Below are 21,129 nucleotides of genomic sequence, written 5' to 3' on the forward strand. Positions count from 1 at the left end.
TCATTTCGTGAACAAAATCAACTTGCGAACAGTCTCTTGGAACCAATTCTGTTCATAAGTTGAGGTATTTCTGTATAAATATACATACACACACACACACAAACTCACAAGGTGCTACCCAAAAGTTACAGTCATTTGAATACTGTAGGAAAATAAGTTATCTTACCTATTAGTCCTCACTGACATCTTCGAAGTAGTTGCCCAGGGCATGTATACAGTGGTCCAAGTGTTTTTTCCAAGATTCCATGCATCCCTGGAAGGCTTCAGGCGTGATGGTCTTGAGCACCTCCTGACATTCTGTCTGGATCTTCTCAATCGAGTCAAATTGACGCCCTTCCACTCGTAATTTCAGCGTGGAAAACAGGAAAAAGTTGCAGGGGGCAAGATCAGGCAAATAGGGTGAGTGGGGAATGACTACCATGTTAATGGAAGCCAGGAACAGCCAGACAACAAATGATGTGTGGGTGGGGGCGTTGTCATGATCTATCTATCTATCTATTGCCAGACACCTCAATCCTGTTTGGGGTGGGCACAAACAAATCGTCTTCAGATCGCCCTGTCTCCCGCCATTTCACTGCCCTGCTCCCAACTCACATCCCCCTCTCTCATGTACCTCTCCACCCAATCCCTCCATCTCATCCTTGACCCCCCCCTCCCTCTCCCCCCCCTCCGACTCGCTCACATACACTCTCTTCGTCAGTCTTTCACCCTCCATCCTCTCCACATGGCCAAACCACCTCAGTGTATTCCTCCTAACGCTTCCTATCACATCCACATCCACACCACAACACTCTTTTATATCCTCATTTGTCGGCCTGTCTCTCCATGTGACTCCACAGGCTCCTCTTAAAAACCTCATTTCCACTGCTCTCACTCTTGACTTGTGCCCTTCCAATAACGTCCAAGCTTCACTTCCTTACGTTAGAGTTGGTATCACAATACTATCATGTAGTAACTTTTTCACTTCCATGCTCGCTTTCCCGTTTGTTATCACCGCTTTCAAGGAACCAGCAACCTTTCTTCCCTGCTGTACCCTTTCAAGCACTTCACCCTCCAAACCTCCATCCTTACTCATCACACTACCCAAGTACTTAAACATACTCACATTTTCCAATTCCTCACCATCCAACCTCGCTGTACATTCACTGACTTCACCTCTCTCAAAGGCCATCACTTTACTCTTCCCTACATTCACCTTTAGATTCCGTTTCTTACACACTCTCCCAAACTCATCCACCAAGCTATGCATGCTCCCCTTCGTCTTCACTCAACAACACAGTATCATCTGCAAACAACAGTACAGGGAGTTTCCAAACACTACCCTCTCTCACCAAGGCCACTCCAACATTCACTACCCTACCTTGTACCTCTTTTATTACCCCATCCATGTACAGATTGAACAACCATGGAGACATGACACATCCCTGCTTCAACCCAACTTTCAAAGAGAAAAATTCACTTAGTTCACCATCCACACGCACTGCAGCCTTCGCACCATCGTACATACTCTTCACAGCATTCAACAACTTCCCATCTACTCCATATATTCTTAACACTTTCCACAATCCTTGTCTATGCACCCTGTCATATGCTTTCTCCAAATCCATGAAGGCCGCATACAACTTCTCTCCCTTCTCTAGAAACATTTCCACTAAAGATCTAAGAATGAATATCTGATCTACACAACCTCTTCTCTTCCTAAAGCCTCCCTGTTCTTCTCCAACTAATTTCTCTGTTCTTTCTCTAACTCTGTCAATAAGTATCCTACCATACACTTTTCCTATTATACTAAGAAGACAAATGCCCCTATGATTACCACACACTTCTTTTTCCACTTTTCCTTTGTACAAGGGAATAATTATACCTGACTTCCTATCCTCCAGGACTCTACCTTCCTTCCAGGCCAATCTGCACCTCTCTCTTTCTCTTTACATACAACTCACTCTTCCGCCACTCAACTTCTTCCACGCCCCTATTTCTCATCTATTCTTTCTTTACACCTCTCTCTTTCTCTCTACATACAACTCTCTCTTCCGCCTCTCAACTTCTTCCACGCCCCTATTTCTCATCCATTCATTGTATGCTTTCATTTTTTGTGCCACAGCCTGTCTCACCTCTTCACTCCACCATGCTGTTCCTTGCACCCCCCTCCGTCTTCTCTTCACCCCACACCCCACATCACATGCTGCACATATTTCTTCTGTAAATATCCTACACACACCTTCCACGTCTCCCATCTGCTCCAATTCATGTTTGCCCAATCGTTCCTCCACTTCTCTCTTATACTCTGCCTTTTTCTCATCCTCTTGTAACCTTTCCACTCTCCTTGCAACTACTCCTTCCTCTCGTCTTTCCCTTCTTCTATTCCTCCATCTTACTTGCATTCTAATTCTGGCCACCACCAAGTAGTGGTCAGAAAGTCCCTTTGTACACGGGAATAATTTTACCTGACTTCCTATCCTCCGGAACTTTTCCTTCCTCCCAGGCCAATCTGCACATCTTCCACATCCATTATACTACTATCTCTCCCCCATGCTTCAACATTCACCACACACTCCATCAATTCCTGGGGCTTTCCCCAATTCAACTTTCTTCATTGCTTCCACAACCTTTATCCTATTGATTTCTTCCTGTCTTCTCACCTCCCTCCTTCTCCCAGCCATTCTCCAGCCACTTTTACTTGCATCACTTCCATCCTCTATGTTCAACAATTCCTTAAAGTGTTCCCTCCATCTGCTCACTTTTTCTCCCTTCTCCACTAGTAATCTACCATTTTTATCTTTCACTCCCCTGCTAACTTCACTTCCACCCTGTCTTACTCTCTTCACCTCTTTCCAGAACATTTTCTTACAGTCCCTCCACTTTGCACTCAAATTCCTTCCAAATTCCTCTTCCATTCTCTTCATACTCTCTCTTACTAATCTTTTTACCTCTCTGTTTCTTTCTACATATAACTCTCTCTTCCGCCTCTCAAATTCTTCCACGCCCCTATTTCTAAACCATTCATTGTATGTTTTCTTCTTTTGAGCCACAGCCTGTCTCACCTCTTCATTCCACCACGCTGTTCCTTGCACACCCCTCCGTCTTCTCTTCATCCCACACACCACATCACATGCTGCACAAATTTCTTCTGTGAATATCCCGCACACACCTTCCACGTCCCCCATCTGCTCCAATTCATATTTACCCAATCGTTCCTCCATTTCTCTCTTATATTCTGCCTTTTTCTCATCGTCTTGTAACCTTTCCACTCTCCTTACAAATACTCCTTCTTCCTGTCCTTCCCTTCTTCTAATACTCCGTCTTATTTGGATCTTGATTCTGGCCACCACCAAGTAATGGTCAGAAAGTCCACTCCCCCCACCTCTATAAGCTCTTGCATCCATTACACATCTTCGCATCCTTTGATCCATACACACATAATCAATCATTGCCTTCCTTTCATTCAGTTCACCACCCACCCTTCTCATCACTCACCATGTATACCTGTGGATCATTTTTTGCTTGAAGAGGGTATTGGCTATCACCAACCTCCTCCCAGCACAAATGTCCACTAATGCACTGCCATTCTTATCTATCTCAGCAGGCACACCCCACTCACCAACTATTCCATCCACCTTCACATTCCGTACTTTACCATTCATATCACCGATCAAAAACACTCTCTCATTCCTTCCAAACTTTTCCATGCACACTTCCACATTTGTCCAGAACTATTCTCTTACTCTGCTTGAACGATCTTGCGTTGGCGCATACATGCACACAATTGCCCACATTTGTATTCCAACTTTCAATCTTACCCACATATCACCGATCGAAAACACTCTCTCATTCCTTCCAAACTTTTCCATGCACACTTCCACATTTGTCCACAACTCTTCTCTCACTCTGCTAGCACGATATTGCATTGGTGCATACATGCACACAATCGCCCACATTTGTGTTCCAACTTTCAATCTTACCCACACAATCCTCGACTCAACTGATCCATACTCTCTTATGCTCTTCTTGCATCTTTTAATCACAACAATACACACTCCTTCTTTTGCCCTCTCATTCTCACCTACTCCTGCACATATACCCCATCCATACTTCCATTCTCTCACACTCTCACCTCTCCATTTAGTTTCAGTTACTCTACATACATCAACTTTCGCACCCTCAAGCACCTGGACAATCTCTCTCTCTTTCACCTCATCATTCACACCTCTTACATTCCACGTTCCGATTACCATGTCCTTTGTCCGGTCCTTGGTTGTCATCTTTTGGTCAGTCCTTGTCTGAGGCTTCTTGTTTGTCTTTTTAGTTAGTTGTTTTCCAGGGAGGGGCACTAACCCTCCGCCAACCCTTTTAGTCGTCTTGTTCGACAAGCTGGGATACTGGGGGAGTATTCTTGAAAACCCCCCCCTACCCCCAGGGGTTGTCACGATGCAGGACCCAATCCTTGTTCTTCCACTGTTCTGGATGCATGTGTGGCGGATGTCCTCCCTCAGACGCTGGGGCGCTGTCATGATTCAGGACCCAGTCCTTGTTCTTCCACTCTTCTGGATGATTGAGGCGGATGTTCTCCCTCAGACGCTGCAAAACTTCACAGTAAAACTTTTCATTGACAGAGTGACCGGGTGGGATGAATTCCTTGTGAACAATCCCTTGGATATCGAAATAAATGATCAACATCAACTTGACATTACTGCGAACTTGATGCGCTTTTTACGACCTAGATGAATTGGGAGACTTCCATTACAACTACTGCTGCTTTTTCTCTGGGTCATAACCATAAACCCATGATTCATCACCAGTTGTGACCTTGGAGATGAAGGTGGCATCATCCCTGACCTGATTCTTGAGCTCCCTGCAAACTGCAACGCGATGTGCCCTCTGCTCGTCACTCAACAGTCTTGGCAAAAATTTTGCGGCGATGCGTCTCATGCCCAACATGTCGGACAAAATGCATTGCACGCTCCCGTACGACAGTCCAATAATATCACAAACACCATGGATAATTCGTCTATGATCTGCAAGGATAGCCTGATGAACATTTCTGACGTTTTATCATGTTGCCATTGATGGTCGTCCAAAACGGTCATCGTCTTCGACGGACATTCGTCCTTCCTTGAACCTCTTGTACCAGAAAAATGTTCTGCTTTTGGACATGGTATTGTCACCAAAGGCTTGCTGAAGCAGCCGGTGAGTTTCTGCAGACTTCTTGTTGATCTTGAAGCAGAAATTGATGCAGGTTTTTTGTTCCATGAGGTCTGCCAATGCAAAACCACCAAATCACCTACACACAATGTTATAAAACTAAGTGTAGCTCAACAACACGTCCACTCACAGACTCGGTCGGGACCACATTGATGCAAAAGGGGTGCTGCTGACTCCTCCTAGCGGCAATAGGGAAAACTGCAAATGGCTGGCTCCCCCTGTTCAAATTACTGGAACTTTTGGGTAGCACCTTTGTGTATATATATATATAGTGGGCTCGCACAGTATTTGTGATCACAGTGCGCGAATCACAACCAAAAAGCATAGCCATAAAACTTTGAATGCGCAAGGTAAGCCCACAATATCCGAGGCAGAGGCAAGAAGTGGCCCAACACCGTTATTTTCCCAGACTAAGCAATCCCCCCCCCCCCCACGATGCGCATATTATGATATTAGAGGCTCGTATGGAAGGTGCTCAAAAGGAGTCTACAGTATGACCTTGCCAATAACCACTCTGACAAAAATGTTTTTGGCAATAACAGTAAGTAAAATATATACCCAGTTTCTATAAAAACGATTGGATACACGTGAATAACAGTTATATCACAAATATCAGCCTGTATCTCCATGTGGCTCCACAGGCTCCTCTTAAATAACTCATTTCCACTGCTCTCACTCTTGACTTGTGTCCTTCCAGCAACGTCCAAGCTTCACTTCCATACGTTAGAGTTGGTACCACAAAACTGTCATGTCGTAACTTTTTCACTTCCATGCTCACTTCCCTGCTTCATATCACTGCTTTCAAGGAACCAGTAACCTTTCTTCCCTGCTGTACTCTTTCAAGCACTTCACCCAACAAACCTCCATCGTTAATCATCACACTACCCAAGTACTTAAGCGTACTCACATTTTCCAATTCCTCACCATCCAACCTCGCTGTACATTCACTGACTTCACCTCTCTCAAAGATCATCACTTTACTCTTCCCTACATTCATCTTTAGATTCCACTTCTTACACACTCTCCCAAACTCATCCACCAAGCCATGCAGCTCTCCTTCTTCTTCACTCAACAACACAGTATCATCTGCAAACAACAGTACAGGGAGTTTCCAAACACTACCCTCTCTCACAAGAGCCACTCCAACATCCACTACCCTACCTTGTACCTCTTTTATTACCCCATCCATGTACAGATTGAACAACCATGGCGACATGACACATCCCTGTTTCAACCCAACTTTCAAAGAGAAAAATTCACTCAGTTCACCATCCACACGCACTGCAGCCTTAGCACCATCATACATACCCTTCATAGCATTCAACAACTTCCCACCTACCCCATATATTCTTAATACTTTCCACAATTCTTGTCTATCCACCCTGTCATATGCTTTCTCCAAATCCATGAATGCTGTATACAACTTCTTTCCCTTCTCTAGAAACTTTTCCACTTAAGATCTCAGAATGAATATCTGATCTACTCAACCTCTTCCCTTCCTAAAGCCTCCTTGTTCTTCTCCAACTAATTTCTCTGTTCTTTCCCTAACTCTGTCAAGAAGTATCCTACCATACACTTTTCCTATTATACTAAGGAGACAAATGCCCCTATGATTACCACACACTTCTTTTTCCCCTTTTCCTTTGTTCAAGGGAATAATTATACCTGACTTCCTATCCTCTGGGACTCTACCTTCCTCCCAGGCCAATCTGCACATCTTCCACATTCATTCTACTACTACCTCTCCCCCATGCTTCAGCATTTCACCACACACTCCATCAATTCCTGGGGCTTTCCCCGATTTAACTTTCTTCATTGCTTCCACAACTTCTATCCTACTGATTTCTTCCTGTCTCCTCACCTCCCTCCTTCTCCCAGCAATTCCCCTACCACTTATATTCGCATTACTTCCATCCTCTATGTTCAACAATTCCTTAAAGTGTTCTCTCCATCTGCTCACTTTTTCTCCCTTCTCCACTAGTAATCTACCATTTTTATCTTTCACTCCCCTGTTAACTTCACTTCCACCCTGTCTTACTCTTTTCACCTCTTTCCAGAACATTTTCTTACATTTCCTCCACTTTACACTCAAATTCCTTCCAAATTCTTCATCCACTCTCTTCTTACTCTCTCTTACTAATCTTTTCACCTCTCTCTTTCTTTCTACATATAACTCTCTCTTCCACCTCTCAACTTCTTCCACGCCCCTATTTCTCATCCATTCATTGTATGCTTTCTTCTTTTGTGCCAAAGCCTGTCTCACCTCTTCATTCCACCACGCTGTTCCTTGCATACCCCTCTGTCTTCTCTTCATCCCACACACCACATCACATGCTGCACATATTTCTTCTGTGAATATCCTGGACACACCTTCCACATCCCCTATCTGCTCCAATTCATATCTGCCCAATTGTTCCACCATTTCCCTATTATACTCTGCCTTTTTCTCATCGTCTTGTAACCTTTCCACTCTCCTTACAAATACTTCTTCTTCCCGTCCTTCCCTTATTCTATTTCTCCATCTTATTGGGATCTTGATTCTGGCCACCACCAAGTAGTGGTCAGAAAGTCCACTGCCCCAACCTCTATAAGCTCTTGCATCCATTACACATCTTCGCATCCTTTGATCCACACACACATAATCAATCATTGCCTTCCTTTCATTCAGTTCACCACCCACCCTTCTCATCACTCATCATGTATACCTGTGGATCATTTTTTGCTTGAAGAGGGTATTGTCTATCACCAACCCCCTCCCAGCACAAATGTCCAGTAACGCACTGCCATTCTTATCTACCTGAGCATGCACACCCCACTCACCAACTATTCCATCCACCTTCACATTCCCAACTTTACCATTCATATCACCGATCAAAAACACTCTCTCATTCCTTAAAAACTTTTCCATGCACACTTCCACATTTGTCCAGAACTCTATGTACTGTGAAAAAATATATATATATATATATATATATATATATATATATATACAGAATATAAATATGGAGAGAATGGATAATGAGCGATTGGTGAAAAAGATAACTAGATCTGATGTGAGAGGTGTAAGGCTGAGAGGAAGACCACGAATAGGATGGATGGACAGTGTGAAGAGAGCGCTGGATGCAAGAGGGATGTCGGTTGAGCAAGGAAGAGTGGCTGTGAGTGATAGAAATACATGGAGAGAAATTGTGAATGAATAAGTGATGACGCAGCCCTGAGGGGATATTCTCCCGAATTTGGTCTGATCAGCTATTTCAGGCCAGATGCGGGTAAGGGGATGAGTCTGTTATGATGTGGCAGGGGTAAACCAGCTCTGCTGTCGGGCCCTGCTGCAGATGTCACTGACTGCATTGCGCAACTGACCCTTGTGCGGTGTGGTGCGGTGAGGATCTCTCCGTTCTCCCCTTTGGGGCTAAGATGCGTATGAATGTGTTTGAATGGATGAGTAAATGGGGAGTGTGTCATCCTGTCTCGGCTACCTCCCATTCCTTGGGGGAAGCAGCCTAAGTATATATATATATATACATATATATATAAATATATACATATATATATATACATATATATATATATATATGTATATATTTATATATATATGTATATATATATATATACATATATATACACACATATATATATATACATACATATACATATATATATATATATATATATATATACATATACTGTATAATATATACTGTATATGTATGTATGTATATATATATATTTGATTCATTCATTGCCAGACGCCATATATCCCAGACGGGGTGGCCAAGGCTTAGAGTTAATTGTTTTACAGGGAGGGGAACTACTCCTCCAACAACCCCACTTGACACGTAGCGATGCCAACAGCATCTGGTGTTCCCATGCGGTCACCTATCCAAGTACTAACCAGACCCAACGTTGCTTAACTTTGCTGATCGGACGGGAAGCGGTGTACTCAAGGTGGTATGGTCGTTGGTATTATATATATATATAGTTTTCGTTTTTAAAGGCTCCAACATGCTTGCATGTGTCGGCCTTGATCACCTAATGGCGGCTCTCCACGCTGCACGATCCATTGCAGCCTCCCTGTTCAGTCCCTTAACCCTAAGGTCACACTTAATGACCTCGTCCCATGTTTTTCTCGGTCTACCCCTCATAACCCCACCCCCAATATTAACACTTCTCATCTTCCTCACCCAATTATCATCCCCCATCCTCTCCACATGTCCAAACCACCTCAATCTACCTCTCCTCATCACAACACCAATACACTCCAGTCCCATCCTACCTCTCAACTCGTCCATTGTAAACCCAGCCCCTCCAGGCCTTCGACGCAGGGACGCACTGCACATCCACCTTATCATTGTCATTTCTGTGCATCTGAGCCGGCGAATATCTTCCTCCCTCACTGCCCAGGTCTCACTGCCATACAGCACTACACTCCTAACACATGCTGCATACAAAGACCCCTTAGCATGTAGGGAGAGCCCTCTCAGTGTCAGGAGAGGCAAGAGCTCCCTGAACTTCTTCCAACCACTTCTCACCCTAGCCACAGAGCTAGCTCCAGCCCTACCTCCAGCACGCAACATGTCTCCCAAATAACAAAACTCTTCCACACACTCAAGAGATTCACCAGCAAGTTCATTCCTTTCACTTCTGACAATCTCCACCTGCTCACCCCGGCACGACGTACACATAAAATCAGCATTAACTCGCAGTCTACCTCTGATACCACTACATCTCTTATGCACCCATTTATCACACACACTGCACAAGATGGAATTACTTCCAACGCCCTTGTGGCAAACTGCACATGGCCACTCTCCCTCATCTTTGACAGTACCGCCACCAACCCTAGATATCATCACTTTTGTTTTATCTGCACTTACCCTTAAACCCTTTTGCCCCATACCATCTCTCCACTTCCTAAACCTTTCCTCCGCCTCCTTTTCATTCTCTGCAATCAACACCAAATCATCAGCATACAACAACTCCCACGGGAGTCCGTTTCTAAAGTCACGTGAAAGGGCTTCAAGTACCATGATAAACAACATGGGACTGAAGACTGACCCCTGATGCACACCAACATTCACGGAAAACTCATCACTCAAATCTCCATTCACTCTCACCTGGGTGTGAGCACCCACATACGTGGCCATAACCACCCTAACCAGCCACTCCTCCAAGCCAAGCTTTCTCATTGCCCACTTCACCACCTCCCTAGGGACTCTGTCAAAGGCCTTTTCCAAATCAACAAACACAAAATAAAGATCCCTTCTCCTACCAATATATTTTTCCTGAAGCTGTCGAACAATGAATATGGCATCCATGGTCCCCCTACCTGGCATAAACCCAAACTGCATCTCATCAATATTCACTCTTTCTCTAATCATACCTTCTAAAACTCTCTCCATTACCTTCATTATCTGATCTAAAACCTTTATACCTCTATAATTTCCTCTTTCCAGGGCATCACCCTTCCCTTTATACACATTTATAATTACACTCTTCAGCCAATCATCTGGGACAACACACTCATAAATAATCCTATTTATCAGGTCAGTGACTAAACTCACCCCTATATCGCCTGAGGCCTTCAACATTTCGGCAGTCAACCCAGATACACCTGCTGTCTTCCCCACCCTCATCCTGCCTATTGCCTCACTCACAGTAGCAGTTTCAATCAAAGGCAAGGGGCCAGACACTGGATCTGCTGGCTCCAAACCTTCCCTGTCCCAGTCAAACTCCTCATTCAACATCCGGTTATAATGCTCTCTCCATGCATCTTTAATATCCTCACTGTTCACCACTACCCTTCCTTCATCATTCTTCACACACTGCTCACCTATGATATCCCGATTATCCCTCTTCACCTGACCTGCCACCCTAAATATATTTTTCCTTTTCCCATGATTTAGGTTATCAAGTAATTGTCTCTGTGACTCAGACTTTGCCCTGTATACCTCTCTTCTAGCCCTACGCTTGGCAGCCAAATATTCCTCTTTGCTACCACCCTTCTTCCATTCCCGGAAAAGCCTTCTTTTCTCCTTAATTGCAGCTTCTACACCCTCATCCCACCACCAAGTTACTTTATGTCTTGGTGGTCCTCTTGTCCAGCCGCATGTTACATCAGTAACTCTCAAGAAACTGTTCTTGAGGGCTCTGTACTCTTCATTAAGGCCTCTGTCTACAGCTCCCTGTTCAGCCACCACATATATATATATATATATATATATATATATATATATATATATATATATATATATATATATATATATATATATATATATATATATATATTATATATATATACACACTCAATCCTCGTAAACCGCGGCAATTTGGGTCTGGACCACTGCCGCGGTTTACAAAATCCGCAGTTTATAAATAATAACTCTTATGTGAAAAATTAATTAGGGTCTGGACATTGGCCAACCATCCCCCAAAGCACCGTACCTACAACTATCTAGGCACCATGAAACACAAACATACAAGTTTAGGAATATTCAGTGCATGTATTTAATAGAAATAAGCAATGGTAAGGGATCTTACCTTAATCCTATGACGATATTGCTTAAGTGAATGAAGTGGGGTGGTGTTGGGAAGAACTCAGAACCTCTCAGCATGACGTGGGGGTGCTCCCTCATGCTGTTCTACCTTCTCCAGCTCCTTAGCCTCCCTCAGGAAGCTCTCAAAGTCTGCCTCAGAGATGACTGATGCTTGATGATGATGATGGTTGTTGGTTTGTGGTTATCAAATTGAATGCCGTGGTTTATGATTCTCCTCGGAAAAGGCCCACTTCGGTGCCTAGATCAGCGATTTTCATGACTTAACAGCAGTCTAAGGGTGCTGGTAGTCTGACAGCCACTTTGCTGCGGTTTACGAATCTGTGGTTTATAAACACGCGGTTTACGACGATTGAATATATATATATATATATATATATATATATATATATATATATATATATATATATATATACATATATATACATATATATATATATATATATATATATAGTGAGAGAGAGAGAGAGAGATGCTTAAATTGCAGGAAAACAAAAGATAATTTAGATGCACCAAGCGCTTATAAATATACACATATGTACGTATGTATGTGTATATATATGTATATACAGTAATCACTCTAATATCCGGACGCCCAATAACCGAACATCCCCACTACCCGGACCTTATCGTCCTGGGATCCAACATTCCCAAAATGGTCCGACCCCCCCCCCCCCCAAAAAAAAAAAAATTGATTTTTTGCCGTCCGTAATTTGAACTTGCCGCGCGCGCCGCAGGAGAGCATTGTTTTGGTTCGTCATTCCTCCGACGTCCGATAGAGCGCCGCTGCATCCTCCCCACTTCCCGCCTGTCTCTCACCGCGACTGGACCTACACTCTTTACAATGGCTGCCCACGTGCTCGCTTTTGTGGTGGTGCCGTACTTGCTGCAAAGCCTCCTGCTGCTCTCGGCCCTCCTCTTAGTGTGTGTGATGATGGCCCCGCCACCTGAGAAAAGGAAGAGAGTGGTGTTGACTCTGGAAAAGAAGAGGGAGATATTGGAGAAAGTTGATGCGGGTTGGTCTTCTTCACGCATTCTCCGCGAGTAAAACCTGGCCCGGTCGACTTTGTTCGATATCAAACGTTCCCGAGACAAACTCATGTAGTACACGGCTGACTTCTCGTCGAGAAGCAAACGCAACGTGGAAAGGAAGGTTATGTTTACCCCCGAGTTTGCAGAAATCGGCCGATCCACGTTGATTTGGTACCGACAGCAACGTGCAGTTGGTGTGATGGTACGTGGAACGGAGCTGAAGGCTGCTGCTGAGAAGTTTGCAAGGCTTCACGACGCCCTAGACTTCAAGGCATCTGAGGGTTGGCTCTTCGCGTTCAAGTTGCGACATGGCCTTACTAACCGTAAAGCACATGACGGAGCATTGGACGCTAACGAGGATAGAGTTGACGAGTTTCGGCACAAGGTGAAAGGCTTGATCGACAGGGAGGGCCTCACTCTCGGTCAAGTCTATAACGCAGATGAAACAGGCCTATTCTATAGCTCGCTGCCAATGAACACTCTAGCCGAGGAGACGGAGAAGCGTGTACCTGGCCACAAGCTTTCTAAGGAACGGATATCTGCTTTGTGTTGTGCCAGTGCTAACGGCATGCACTGGCTTAAGCCCGTTGTTGTTGGCCGTGCAAAGCAGCCTCGGCGCCTTCATGGGGTGATGGATGTCCTTCCTGTCGTATGGTACCATTCTTTGAAAGCATGGTTCACAGCTGTGATTTTGAAAGACTGGTTTCACCGTCACTTCGTCAAGGAGGTCATCCAGTACCAGACGAAGACACTGGGAATCCCTCGCGACCAGGTTAAGGCTCTCCTTCTGCTCGACAATGCACCTGCCCACCCGTGCGACAAGGACTTGGTTGCTGAGAATGGCCGTATTAGGTGCATGTTTCTGCCACCTAATACGACTGCTCTCATTCAACCCATGGACCAAGGAGTGATCGTGCCAACAAAGCGCCTGTACTGTCGGAAGTTCCTGGACGAGGTGATGGTTGTTCTCGAGGACGAGGACGAGCGCAGGGAAGGACGTGACACTCGAGGCAAGCGGACTTTGGAAAACCTTCGCCGCTACAACATCAAGTCTGCGCTGTACAACTGGGCTAGTGCATGGAAGGAAGTCCCTGTGAAAACTCTTGAAAATGGTAGGTCTCGTCTGCTTCTCGGAACAGATGTAGAGTACGATTTTCTGGGCTTTGACGTGGATGACTTCCATGCACGGCTACGTACGCACGGCGACGTTGTTGATGTGGACGATGTACGTGAGTGGTTGGACGACGAGGAGGACGATCCTGGGTATCAGACGTTGTCTGATATCGAGATCGCGTCTTCAGTTGCTGGTGTCAGTCCCGAACTTGAAGATTCCGATGACGAAGGCGACGATGATGCGGACTCCTCTCAGCACGACACTACTCCAGCCATCCCCAAGCTGAGCGCACTCCGGGAACATCTAGAGTTCGTCCTAGACTACCTAGAACACCCGGACTGCGACAGGGAGATGGGGCCCTTGGGACTCGTGGAGGAAGTGCGTGCTTTCAGGCAGTGCATCATCAATCGCCACAATCGTCGGTCCTTGCATCAGTCAATGATTGACAGTTTTTTCAGGCCCGTGACCCCCGCTGTGCCAAGCCCTGGCTCCACTCCATTGCCTCCCCAAGACAGGCCCTCATGCTCCGAGCCACAGCCCAGCACATCAGCTACAGTGGAGTCACCGCTCGACGTGAGTTTGCGGCTTTCCTCAGAGTCTTCTGCAGTCAGTACGCCATCACCACGACCCAGCGATGCACCCTTTGGTCGCCTGCCAGTGATACTCTCGGACTCTGACAGTGAATTAACAGCAAGAACTTCTCCACTAGACCACACGGGAATTTTGAGTGTTGTGCAGTGAAAAAAACGGTGTGTTGTGTTAAGGTTTTCGAAATGAGAGAAAAGACTCAGTGGAAACAAAATTTAACGTAACTAACCTTTGTTTTGGCTTTGGAAAATAAAAAAAACTTGGGAAAAGTTAATGTGCAACACTAAATTAAACTGGAACATTATTTGGACTAAAGTGAACACTGTGAAGAGAACGGACTTCTGTGTGTTATTGACTAAGTTCAGTGAAAGACTTCAGGAAGAGTGTACTGCAAGTGCTTCAGGAAATCGTTCTTACTGTCAGAGTCCGAGAGGAGGCGGTTATTCATCGAGGTGGCCAGGGACTTGCTGTAAGTAGCCAGAATGTTTCATACTGTACTTTTTTCCATACTATACTTACCTCATGCACGTGCAGTAGGAATGTGTTTTTCAGAGTTAGGCTAGGTTAGGGTCCATAAGTACCAGAATGTTTATTAATGTATGAACATACTTCTAAACCCTCATTTTATGTTTCTTTTGCATTTATTTCAGTCATTTATGTGCCTTATTGGTGTGATTTGGGTCTTAAATAGGTGCTATGCATGTCCAGAGGGAGTTGTATAGGTGTTTCTCTGAGTTAGGGTCCATAAGTACAAGTATATAAGCTGGGGCCCAATATCCGGACGAAACCAATAACCGAATCTACCGATGGCTCTATTACTCCGGATATTGGAGTGATTACTGTATGTATATACGGCTATATCACGTTGAGTACACCGCTTCCCGTCCGATTAGCGAAGTTAAGCAACGTTGGGTCTGGTTAGTACTTGGATGGGTGACCGCCTGGAAACACCAGATGCTGTTGGCATCCCTACGTGTCATGTGGGGTTGGTGGAGGATTAGTGCCCCTCCCTGTAAAACAATTAACTCTATGCCCTTGGCCACCCTGTCTGGGATACATGGCGTCTGGCAATGAATGAATGAATGAAAATATATATACATATTCATATATATATATATATATATATATATATATATATATATATATATATATATATCTATATATCTATCTATCTATTGCCAGACACCTCAATCCCGTTTAGGGTGGCCACAAACAAATCGCCTCCAAGTCGCCCTGTCCCCCACCATTTCACTGACCTGCTCCCAACTCACACCCCCCTCTCTCATATACCTCTCCACCCCATCCCTCCATCTCATCCTCGGCCTCCCCCTCCCTCTTCCCCCCTCCACCTCACTCACATACACTCTCTTCGTCAGTCTTTCACCCTCCATCCTCTCCACATGGCCAAACCACCTCAGTGTGTTCCTTATAACGCTTCCTATCACATCCACATCAACACCACAACGCTCCTTTATATCCTCATTCGTCAGCCTGTCTCTCCATGTGACTCCACAGGCTCCTCTTAAATAACTCATTTCCACTGCTCTCACTCTTGCCTTGTGTCCTTCCAACAACGTCCAAGCTTCACTTCCGTACATTAGAGTTGGTATCACAATACTGTCATGTAGTAACTTTTTCACTTCCATGCTCACTTCCCTGTTTCTTATCACTGCTTTCAAAGAACCAGCAACCTTTCTTCCCTGCTGTACCCTTTCAAGCACTTCACCCTCCAAACCTCCATCCTTACTCATCACACTACCCAAGTAATTAAACGTACTCACATTTTCCAATTCCTCACCATCTAACCTCGCTGTATATTACTGACCTCACCTCTCTCAAAGACCATCACTTTACTCTTCCCTACGTTCACCTTTAGATTCCATTTCTTATACACTCTCTCAAACTCATCCACCAAGCCTTGCAGCTCCCCTTCGTCTTGACTCAACAACACAGTATCATCAGCAAAACAATAGTACAGGGAGTTTCCAAACACTATCCTCTCTCACCAGGGCCACTCCAACATCCACTATATATATATATATATATGTATATATATATATATATATATATATATATATATACATACTATTTATATATATATATATATATATATATATATATATATATATATATATATATATATATATATATATATATATATACATACTATTTATATATATATATATATATAGATAGATAGATTTATGTATTTATATATAGATATATATATATATATATATATATATATATATATATATACAGTAATCCCTCAGAGATCTGGCCTTATAGAGCCAAAGCACCATCCGGGACTTAGTTTTGTCTGGGACTTGGGAAAATGCCCCTGGACAAGTATTTATAGATCCCAACCGAACCTAACTTTGAAAGCCACCTAAATAACTCCCTACTGGACATGCACAGCACCTATTTAAGACCCTAGTCACACAAATAAGGGACAGAAACCATGAAATAAATGAAAAAGAACAACAGAATGAGAAATTACAAGTGAGTAAGGAAAATATTTAGAAGTGAACAGGGTACTTTCGACATGTCCGTGGCCATTGCGAATATTAACCCGCCTCCTCTATGGCTCTGACAGTGGTGAAGGTGTACTTGAAGCACGTACAGTAATCCAGAGTTGTGCTGCATGTAATCCTTTGCACTGTTAATTATAATTGTTTAACACTGTACATTCTGTTCTTACTTGCACCACGCCAGTTGCAACACGCCAGTGTTTCATTCTGCACTTAATTCTTAACACTCTGAATTCTAATTTCTTACCACTGCACATTCTTTGCTTACTTGTGCCACACCAGTTTCAACATGCCAGAGTTTCACTCTGCACTTAATCATTTGCACTCTGAATTCTAATTTCTTAACAATGCACAGTCTATTGTTAACATTGCACAACACTGTAAAATCCCATGTGGTCTAGTGGCGAGTTACTGCTGTTTATTCACTGTCAGAGCCAGAAAGTAGGTGTTGCTGGTGGCTCAGGGGCACATCGCTGGGACGTGGTGATGGGCTACGCACTGAGATGACTCTGAAGATAGCCGCAAACTCACATCCAGTGGACACTCCACCGAGGCCGATGTGTTGTACTCTGGCTTCGAGGTAGAAGGCAGGTCTCGGTGAGGCAGTGGTATGAAGCCAGGGCTGGGCACGGCAGGGGTCACGGGCCTGAAAAAGGTTGTCAGTGGTTGACTGACATAAGGAACAGCGATTCTGGCAATTGATGATGCGCTGCCTAAACGCACGCACTTCCTCCACAAGTCCCAAGGGCCCCATCTCCCTGTCGCATCCGGGTGAGCCAGCTAATCAAGAATGAACTTGACGTGCTCCTAGAGTGCCCTCAGCTTGGGGATGGCTGGAGTAGTGGCGTGCTGAGAGGAGTCTGCATCATCATCGCTGTCCTCGTCGGAATCTTCCAGCTGGGTACTTGTACCTGCAAAACAGGATGCAATCTCGATATTAAACATGATCTGATACCCAGGATCGCCCTCATCGTCATCCAACTGCTCACGCACTTCGTCCACATCAATGTTGTCGCCAGCAGCATGGAGACGTACATGGAAGTCATCCAAGTCAAAACCTAGGAAGTCATGCACCACATTGGCTCTGAGAAGCAGACAACACCAACCACTTTCCAGTCTTGACAGAGACTTCCTACCATGCACTGGCCCAGTTGTGGATGGCTGACTTGATGTTGCAGAGGCGGTTTTCTACAGTCCGTTGGCCTTGCGTGTCCCGTCCTTCCCAGCGCTCATCTTCCAGAACAACCATCATCTCGCCCAGGAACTTCCGATGGTACAGCCTCTTCGTTGCCATGATCACTCCTTGGTCCATTGGCTGGATGAGAGTAGTCATATTGGGTGGCAAAAACAAGCACCTAATGCAGCCATCCTCAGTCACCAGCTCCTTGTCGGATGGCTGTGCAGGTGCACCGTCCAAAAGAAGGATGGCCTTTACCTGGTTGCATGGGATGCCCAGTGCCTTCGTCTGATAATGGATGACCTCCTTGACGAAGTGCTGGTGAAACCAGTCTTTAAAGATCTTGGCTGTGAACCAAGCCTTCACAGAATGGTACCAAACGACAGGAAGGACATCCATCAACCCACGAAGGCACCGAGACCATGGCAACCAAAGCTTCGCCATGGGTCTTACGGTTAGTAAAGCCAGGCTGTAATCTGAAAGAAAAGAGCCAACTCTCGAATGCCTTCAAGTGTGGGGAGTTGTGTAACCTTGCAAACTTCTCTGCCGCAGCCTTCAGCTCTGTGTCACGCACCAGCACACCAGCAGCACATTGCTGATGATACCAAATCAGCATGGAATGGTCGACTTCTGCAAACCTGGGATGGTACATATTCCTCCCCCGTATGTGGTGTTTGGTCTTTGATACGAAGTCTGCCATGCACTGTGAGAGTTTGTCCTGGGATTTCTTTATACTGAACAAGGTATGGCAAGCCAGGTTGAATTCACGGAGGATGTGGGACATCGACCATCCTGCATCAACCTTCTCCAATATCTCCCTCTTCTTCTCCAGAGTCAGAACCACTTGTTTCCTCTTCCCAGGTGGCGGGAACATCATCACACACACGAGTAAGAAGCAGCAGAGGAACAGTATGCCCTGCAGCACGTAGGGCACCACCACAAAGGCAACCAAGTGGGCAGAGGTAGCGACAAGCGTGAAATCATGATGGTAGGTAGGTGGGAAATGGGGAGGATGTAGGGGCACTATAGTGGATGTTTGAGGAACGAAGCGCCAAAACACAGCTGTTTGTCCCCGAGCAGCAAATTTAAAATAGGGATGAACACATCTTTTTTTTTTTTTTTTTTTTTTTTTTTTTTTTTTTGCGTATTTAGGCCATTTTTGATGTCTGAGGACCCGAGCCCAGAATGTCCAGGACTTGGGTGTCCTGGTCTTGAAGGGATTACTGTATACATACATACATAAATACATACCTATATACATATACATATATACAGTATATATTTATGTATTATATATGTATTATATATATATATATATATATATATATATATATATATATATCTATCTATCTATCTCATCTCATCAGCCGTTTGAGTGTCCACTGCAGGACCGGCCTATCCCAACCGAAGTGAGGACGACACAGCCAATGTAACTCTACCAAATGGCTTAGGCTGCCTGGTAGAGGCTGTATGTAGTTTGAGAAGCGTTTGTAAGTGTAATTGTAGTGTTGGAGTGGCTTTGGATGTGTGTGTAGTCTGTGAACCAAGTGTAATCAGCCCCCGCAAGCCGACTAGGTGCAAACATACTTTACAGTAGGAAACACTGGTTCAACCACAGCACCCCTTGTGTCTGCCAATGCAGTACGTGGCATGAAGAACACTCCCAAAGTTTATGCACACTTTACCACTGTACCACAGAGGCTCCATATATATATATATATATCCATCCATCTATCTCTCTACTACCAGACGCCTTAATCCAGTACGGGGTGGCAACAAACAAATCGCCTCCACATCGCCCTGTACCCCGCCATTTCACTGCCCTGCTTTCAACTCACACCCCCCTCTCTCATATACCTCTCCACTCCATCCCTTCATCTCATCCTCAGCCTCTCCCTCCCTCCTTCCACCTTCCTCATATACACTCTCCTCATCAGTCTCTCACTCTCCATCCTCTCCACTTGGCCAAATCTCATCAGTGTGTATCTCCTAACACTTCCTATCACATCCACATCCACATCACAACGCTCCTTTATATCCTCATTTGTCAGCCTGTCTCTCCATGTGACTCCACAGGCTTCTCTCAAGTAACTCATTTCCATTGCTCTCACTCTTGACTTGTGTCCCTCCAACAATGTCCAAGCTTCACTTCCATACGTTAGAGTTGGTATCACAATACTGTCATGTAGTAACTTTTTCACTTCCATGCTCACTTCCCTGTTTCTTATCACTGCCTTCAAGGAACCAGCAACCTTTCTTCCCTGCTGTACCCTTTCAAGCACTTCACCCTCCAAACTTCCATCCTTACTCATCACACTACCCAAGTACTTAAATGTACTCACATTTTCTATTTCCTCACCATCCAATCTTACTGTACATTCACTGACTTCACCTCTCTAAAAGACCATCACTTTACTCCTCCCTACATTCACTTTTAGATTTCGTTTCTTACACACTGTCCCAAACTCATCTACCAAGCCTTCCAGCTCCCCTTCGTCTTCACTAAACAACACAGTATCATCTGTAAATAGCAGTACAGGGAGGTTCCAAACACTACCCTCTGTCACTAGGGCCACTCCAACATCCACTGCCCTACCTTATATCTCTTTTATTACCCCATCCATGTACAGACTGAATAACCATGGAGACATGACACATCCCTGTTTCAACCCAACCTTCAAAGAGAAAAATTCACTCAGTTCACCATCCACACACACTGCAGCCTTAGCACCATCATGCATACTCCTCACACCATATATATATATATATATATATATATATATACAATAAAACCTCTGCAAGTCTGCATCCAATAAATCGGAATTACACACACGTCGTAAGGGCACATGAAAATCATTAATGAAAATCATTTAAAATGTTTGAAATCAGTCAAAAAAATCTTGGAAAAACTTCCCCAAGGTCGTAAAATGA

At 44.6% G+C, this 21,129-nt stretch overlaps 1 protein-coding gene and 2 pseudogenes across 3 annotated transcripts in view; 1 reads left to right on the forward strand and 2 right to left on the reverse strand.

Annotated features, from left to right (window-relative positions):
• Positions 1 to 21,129, reverse strand: part of TyrRS-m (Tyrosine--tRNA ligase, mitochondrial) — an 817,527-nt gene that overhangs the window by 451,962 nt on the left and 344,436 nt on the right. The window lies entirely within an intron of this gene.
• LOC145401457 (5S ribosomal RNA) lies at positions 9,049 to 9,167 on the reverse strand (annotated as a pseudogene).
• LOC145401477 (5S ribosomal RNA) lies at positions 15,338 to 15,456 on the forward strand (annotated as a pseudogene).

Source organism: Coenobita brevimanus, chromosome 55 (assembly GCF_032717465.1).
Source record: "Coenobita brevimanus isolate Jiangsu-jjx chromosome 55, ASM3271746v2, whole genome shotgun sequence".
Lineage (NCBI taxonomy): Eukaryota > Metazoa > Arthropoda > Malacostraca > Decapoda > Coenobitidae > Coenobita > Coenobita brevimanus.